Consider the following 8,049-nt stretch of genomic DNA (forward strand, 5'->3'; position numbering starts at 1 on the left):
TTCCACCAACAACAACTGTTTCAAAGGGGAACCCAATCTGGAATTCTTGGAAATTATTTTTAGCATTGCCACTAATCAGCTAATATCAGTCAGTTACATTCAAACTAACTAAATTCATACATGCACTAAAGAATTAAACCTAGTATGTAAACATTATAAACTGAAAAATCAATGTGTATATAAATAATACCAAGGAAAAATACTTGTAAACTAAAGTATCTCTTAATTAGCACACAGACGCAATTCAAAGAACTCAAAATTCCATTTATACACTTCTCTAATTATGGGATTAAACCTAGGGCATGAATGAAAGGGGGGGAAGACGCTTGTTCTGAAAATGACCAACCTAGCATCAACACATGATTTAGAAAAAATGATAATTGAAATCTTATAAGTTATAACTAAAGCAAATTTGGTTCAAGGTTTTTCTGAAGGTTGTGGGTTTGAGAGAATATAGTTATTGATCCTCAAGAAGCTTACATGATAGTAATGATTACATTGTCCTTATTAGCTTTAATATGAATATCATGATCAACATACTCTTGTAAAAGCTCAAGCTCATCAACATTGAGAAACGACAGTGAAACTCCTAAGTCCTACTTGAAGCTCCATCAAGGCAATGTACTTTTGCAGCGGGACTTGATATTGTCAGATGTTTTGCATCAATTTCTTCTCCTAGGATTAGTAAAATACAAAAGAGGGTCAGCAAAAATTTCAAACTATGAGAACAATGAATCAGATAAAACAATGCTATAAGCCAATATCACTAATACAACTTGAAGTTGTTGAGACAAAATTATTGGAGTCAGAAGACTGTGCACATAATGAGCATCCCTCTCTTTCTCAAAGAAAGCAAGTCCTTTGTTGTACTGGGGATCCCTAAGCAAAGAATAACCACTGCACCACAACCATACACACCTCACAAAATTTAGTTCATAATTCAGAAAGTTACATGTCAGAGATTATGGTATAGTTCTGAAAAGCGATAAAAACTGAGTCCCCTGTTATCTCAGAGTAGCATTTTTGGCTTCTGAACTTCATTTATATTAACATATATTAATTTATATGTTTTATCCACGTAAATTATTTTTTGGCATCAACCAAGTGGGGCCTCAGTTTCTGAACTGAACCCAGATCAGAATGCACCATATCTTTTAAGAAAATGACAGGAAACTCAGATAATTTTTTTTTTTTGAAGGTTAATAATTATTCCAACAGCGTAAGATCAATAGGATGCAAAAGAAGAAAAAAAGAAGTGTAATAAACATGTGATCACAAAAAGAACCCTTCATTTTAAGTATTCAGGAACTTTCAGATTCTAAAAGGCCAAAAAACTACACTACAAATCATATAAAAAACAAAACAAAAACTCTCCCCTTTTACAATCAAACATCCCTATTCACCCTTGTAGCAGTCCCCTCCCCTCCCCTCCCCTTTTCCCTTTCTGACTTTCTGTTACTTTAAGTATGTTGCGAGAAGACCTGCAGTTTCTTGTTTCTCAATCTTTTCTAATTGTCTCTGTTCATTATCTAATACATACAAATAAATGAAAGGACCAACTGTAACAAATAAATTATTAAGACCTCCTTTACTCAAAGAAAAAAAAAATCTCAATCTATAAAACACAAATAGGCATTCACAGTATACATACTGCATCTGCATCAATAGGCATTGATCAAAAAAATATCCAGTGATTCAATGTGTATTAATAATTGATGAAAGTTTTTAAATAATAATAACTCATATAAATCAAAAGTCCTAAACTTGCAGAAATTCTATCTATAAAATACAATACAAAATATCACTCCCTTCATATGTTACAATAGTTTCATCTAGAAACAAAATATCAAGCACATGATATATATCAAGCAAACTAACCACAAACTAAAGGTCTTTTATGTTACTTTTTTTTTTTTAAGCCTTGGGTTTATAGAGACAAAACATAACCTTAATTCACAACACATACTTTGAAAACATTCTGTTTTTTTACTCCTCATTCTCCAATGACAATTGCTCTTTTGGTTTCCATGTTAACCAAAACATAGCAAATAATCCAGGAAACCATAATTCCACTTAGAAAAAATTATAAATTATCCTACAATGTAAAGTGTCAGATTTAAAAGCAGCAAAGGTGAAAATCCCTAACATTACCCAAGAGTGAAAATCCCTAATGTTACCCAAACCAAAATACATTGATGATGATTTGAGGCAAAGCATCCAAAGAAAGAGAATAAATCCATCTATCCTTCAAAAGGTATCAAAGGAAAACCCTAGACAGTTCAACAGGAGGGGAAATTTTTAAATATAGAAATTCAAATAGGAAAAGCACCGGTGAGAAGTTACAGGAATTGAAAATAGTGGTTGAAGTGGGAAACAGTGTGCTTACCTTCCAGATATACTACTGCAAAGAAGGGATGGGGGCAGTAAAAACAATCAGAGTAGCAGGGATGGGGCAAAGGACGCATAGAGCATATGGCAATTAGAAGGGAAGCAATAGGGTAGAGAATGAACAATGACAAATAGTTATTCTAGAAGAATTAATATTAAACAAATATGAAAATTTCAAGCACAGAGAAATTGATTTTGAAATGTAAAAGGAACAGAGCTATAGATATAAAGGGAGGAACCAAATTGATTGAAATAAAGAGAGCATGCGTAAGTAATTGGGGGAAAAAAATGAACTCAACTGACTCATACCTATTCTTGGAATTCATCATCTTATTCTTTATAGGACCTAGATTAAGGAAAAAGGTCCAATTTACTTTTTTATTACCACTTGACTTGTAAAGCTTACATCTTTGACTAGAAAGTATCTGAAAGAAACTACGTTTTAACCCAAAAACCGTAGATAAATAAACATGAACAAATTTAACCCAAATAATTAAAACAGAATCACTTATAACTCAAATACCATAATGAGAACCAAATATAACCTAAAGACCCAAACAAATATCAAAGCCTGATCAAAATTTTAAACTGAAAGGCGAAGAGAAAAACTTAATTTGAATAAAAAAAATCGCAACCAATCCAAACAAAATATCAAACCCTAATCATAATTAATAAACAAACTTAAATCGAAGATAAAAACTCACCGGTATATGACGACGGTGGGATGCTGAAGGAGTGAGAGAGCAGTGATGGGCTATAGTTTAGGGGTTTTGAGAATTGAGAGAGGCAGAGAAAATAGCTTCAACACGGAGGAAGAGGCAAAGAAGTAGAAAAGATTTATTGGGAGTGGGTAGTTTTGGGATTTTTGTGTAAATTGGGCTTTCAAACGTTGTAATGATCGGGATTTTGGTTGGATTTAAACGTAAACTTGGTAGAATCGATGGTGAGTTCGCCGTTCTGCCTCTTTCTCTACTTCTTTCCCCGTTTCCTCCTTGCCTCTCTCTATCTTTCATCGCCTCTCAATTTCTATTTCCGTGTATGCTTTAATTGTAACTGGTTTTTTTTTTTTTTTTTTGTTATTTATAATAACAGGCTTTTAAACGGTGTGTAGCAATACCAAACAACATAATTTATCGCTTTTAAAGCGAAACATGGCTGAATTTTGGATAGGTATTTTTCTTATTTGTCACCACCTCCTTAATCATAGGAACCCACTTTCTCTCAGCTTCTGCTATTATATATATATATATATATATATATATATATATATATATACAGATATAGATATAGATTACTCAAGGAAGCTCCCCAAGGTGTTTATCCCCCCAACAATCTCCCCATCCTTTTTTCTCATGCTTCAAGGGACCCTCATAACTCATCCAATGCAAGTTTTAATAGATTTTTCTCTTCTTCAATTGTAACAACTAGCAACCACATGCTAAAATTTTGCTGACAAACTTTTTAATATTTTCTACACAAATTTTTCATCATTTATAGTGTTTCCATATCTTATAATTTGATTTATGATAGCTCAAATTTCATTGTCCTTTATTCATAAATAATCAAATTCTCTCCAAAGAGTTTGTCCTTAATAGAGACTACATTATCATAGCCACTAAATTGTTTTTTCATTATATCCAATGCTTCGTTAGACCTAGTTGCATCTGACGTTCTAGTAAAAATAGTTTTACTTACCACTTCCTAGATGAAGAATAAAGTCATCATAGCATCTCTTTATTAATTTTGCTTGTATTCCTTTTGCTTTGTTGTTGTCTTAGTTGACAAGGCTTAGAAACTTGGAGGTTCTTGGTAGCATTCTTCAATTATGAGAGTTACAATCTGTAGAGATTTAGGCCCCGTTTGGTGTTAGGATTAGTGCCCTCAAATCCTATTGTACGATGCATGTATGACATTATGTATGATTTAATGTTATGATTAATAAAGTTGTTTTATTATTATCTAAAATAATTGTAACATGAATATTTGGACACTGTCATATAGTCCATGAGATGCATAGTATGTGATTTATGTAATTTAGTTACAGAAGATATAGATCACAAGTTCTTTGTAAAATCAAAATTTTGGTTAGTAGTCAGTGATGAAATTGGGCATTTCATCTGCGAAGACTATAACATATCAACTAAGATGATTTTTCTTGATCATGGAAGTAAAGACTTTTAGTTGATATGTTGATATATTTTAAGAGTTAAGACATATTGAACTGGACCGCTGTGAGATTTATTATTCTCCTAACGACTGTCAAATGAATGATAAATCTCACGACTTCTATTTACATAAACTCTTAATCCTGAGAGAATAATGGACTTGATCATGAGGTGTAAGTTGCTTTGATATATCAGGAGTGAGATCTAAAGTCATGATCAAAACCTCAGTATGTTGGGCAGCCACATTTAGTGTTGATGGAACATATATTCTCAAGATGGAATTTATAATCTCTTAACAAAGATATAAAATATTCTCTTGAGATAAGTTTAATAAGTTTGATTATTCAGAGTGTTAGGCCTAACCACTTTAGTAAGGAGTTACTAAAGTATATATTTATGAAATTGGATTTCATAAATATATGATGAATAACTTAAAGGCTTAAACCGGGTACTCAAGTATTAAACCGGGTACTCAAGAATTAAGATGTAGTAATTTTCAAAGTGGCAGTCTACATTCATAATTTTGTATTACTACGAATATTTTATGAAGAGATTGCATGTATAATAAAGCCTTGGGATATAATTTATTAATAAAGTCTAGAATGCAATTATATTTATATAGTGGCATTAAATATAATTAATGGTAATTTTAGACTTGTCAAAAATTGACAGAAAAGCTCAAGGCCCATTGGAGCTAGAGTCTTATTTGTTCCCTTTTGGTCGCACTCCAAGCCACACACTAAAGCCCAATTGGAAAGACCCAATAGGTCAACCCAATTAGATAATCAGTTAGATATAAAGAGAGAAACATATAGAATTTTATATAAGATACATCATTGTGAAATGGTGTGTATATGTGAGTAGAAGCCACTCGATTATTCTCCCTTGGAAACTGATTGAGAGACCACTCTTTTTGGGCGTAAAGTGGAATTAAAGTGAAGATTAAAAGTATTCCCAAGTACTTCTAATATTTTGTTTTGAATTTTACCACACCTAGGTACGCCCTTTTATTCTTAAATTCTAAAATTTACATAGCACATGTTATCTCTCATGAATGAAGTAGATCCATGATTATTGTTTCCGCTGTGTTTGGTATGAGATGCAAAACCAGTTTTTCCAACATTTGGTACACCCACTCAAACACATGTTTTTAGTTTTTAAACAACATTACACATATTTCTACACACGTTTTCATCCACACATATTTCCACACATGTTTTCAAACACATATTTTCAGTTTTTAAGTGTATATACCAAACATCTCCTTAGACCCCAATTTTAAATAGTTAGTGTTAGTTTTAGACTAGTTGAACAATTTAAAGCCCAATTGTTTAAGTTTTTACCCAAATAACATAAAATTGAACTCAATTGCAGAAAATCAAACACCACAACACACCGAAGTGTTTATGAAGAGAAAAACATGTGTACTGGGCGGAAATACCTCTCCATAGTGTACCACCGCCAAATGATCCACTACTATTTTTCCAACTTGAACTTTGCCTCTTGCTTGAGTTCGTAGGAGCGAACTGCTCAGGGTAGAGAGATTGATGAGGGTTTTGCACTAGGGTTTATGGGCTCTCTCTAGATCTTCATATGGGAATTTTGGTATACAAATTTATGGGAAATGGGGCTTATATAAGTAGGCAAAAAGGGCGTAATTATAGGGAAAAAAAATGTAACAAAATTATCTCAAGTTTTGTGAAGTTCACCCCTCTGCTATGTGAGAGGAAGAGGTGAACTCATTGCCTCGACTATTTTTCCAACTTGAACTTTGCCTCTTGCTTGAGTTCGTAGGAGCGAATTGCTCAGCAACTAACTTCCATTTATGCATTATAACCACTTCAATTCACAAGCCCAATACAAATGAAAAATCACAAAATTACATAGAAATAATGAAAGTTTAAGCTTTTCAGAAATAGTAAATTTAATTGTTTAACCACATAATTCTAACACTCCCCCTCACCAATGACCCTCACCAATGAAGATAGGACCATGTTTTAAGCATAGTTCAAAGTGGATTCAATAGGACTTGCTACCATGGTTTATGGTTCAAGCTTATGGGAATGGACAATTTAGGACAAAAGGAGTCGGTTTTGATACCAAACTCGTTGGGTGCAGGATTGTAATAAAGGTCTGCTTAAAAAATAATTAATTTCTGCTGGAAGGAGCACAGATACAGAGTGTTTCTATGCTCTGTCTCTTCATTTCAGTGTAATTTCCATATACTACACACTCTCTATTGCATTATATTATATATGGGGCGGTGTTTAAACAGCCAATTGTTAATTTGAATTGTTCTATTGTGTGTACAATAGAAATCTAGTTTAGATTTGAATCCTCGAGAACCAAGGCTACCGTGCATGAATCCTCTAAAGTTCACACCAGACAAATGAGATGTAAACCAAAATCTAGTCTCTCTCATGTGAATCCATCAAAAAAAAAAAAAAAAATGGTTCAAATTACCAAAGCCTTGGTTTGTTTGAATTAATTTACAAATTAAGGAGTACATTAATATGTAGGGAGTGCCTATGCTTACACCAAAATTTTTACAAGCTGGATATAAATATGTGTGTGTGATATTACAGAAATCAGCATATGTTCCCCAAAACTTCTCTCAAGAAGTAACCTTGGTCGAGCTTAAGTGAGATCATTGTCATCAGAAAAGGGTCGCCCACAATTTCAGCAGCTGTTTTTGCGTATGGAGCTCCATGATTAAAAACCAAGCCGACTTGCTCTGAACTTGCTGCATGATTATCACCAGGAATTTCGATGTCATCAGAGTTCTTGCCAGTGAGTTCTTGAACTATTTTGCGAAACTCAGAAGCATGACAAGCTCTTACCATCGTTGGGCTAGATATATATGTTATCTTGATGGGTTTTTGCTTAGATTTTGTGAGTTTTTCATTCTTAGGGAGGTGATGATAACTTTGTTTTGTAAGCTTGCCCATCTGCATATATGATGTGAGCTATAGAGAGAGAGAGAGAGAGAGAGAGAGAGAGGTATCAGAGGATATGTATTTGCTTCCTTATTAATTAGTAAGATGCTTTTTATAAGCTTTATATTTGCTTCCTTGATTGAGACATTGAGAAATGGTTTTTATAAACGAGGTGTGCGTAGGAAAGGACAAATTGGTATGAGTATACGAACTGGCTATAAAAAGTTGACTATAAAAAGTAGTTTCAACTTTCAAGACCATGCATGCAAGAGACCAATAGTCTAATACAACTTTCTTTTGGTGGCACCGTTCTAAACTGACTGTCAAAGTCAAATAAATTATAGTTCTTGATTTTGAAAACTTATTGCAAATTACAATATAGTCAAGATATTAATCATTAAGAATTAACTATAATCGCAGTAGATATTTCGTAAAGGTGAAAAAATAAATAGACAAAGATATATACCTAATAAAGTGAAAGAGCACCCTTGTTTTTCCAAAGTTTCTTGACAAATATTTGGGCGGATGTATAAATTATAGATTAGTGTATTTTGTTTTTC

General features: G+C 33.0%; 1 long non-coding RNA gene across 1 annotated transcript; it reads right to left on the reverse strand.

Moving 5' to 3' along the window:
• Positions 1–363: 363 nt before the first annotated feature.
• Positions 364–3,456, reverse strand: LOC126717516 (uncharacterized). The gene is made up of 3 exons (XR_007652641.1): positions 3,093–3,456; positions 777–897; positions 364–675 (listed from the first exon to the last, which is right to left on the reverse strand). It is a non-coding gene; the product is annotated as an uncharacterized LOC126717516 (long non-coding RNA).
• Positions 3,457–8,049: the final 4,593 nt, after the last annotated feature.

The sequence above is a fragment of the Quercus robur genome, chromosome 3, assembly GCF_932294415.1.
Source record: "Quercus robur chromosome 3, dhQueRobu3.1, whole genome shotgun sequence".
Classification (NCBI taxonomy): Eukaryota; Viridiplantae; Streptophyta; class Magnoliopsida; order Fagales; family Fagaceae; genus Quercus; species Quercus robur.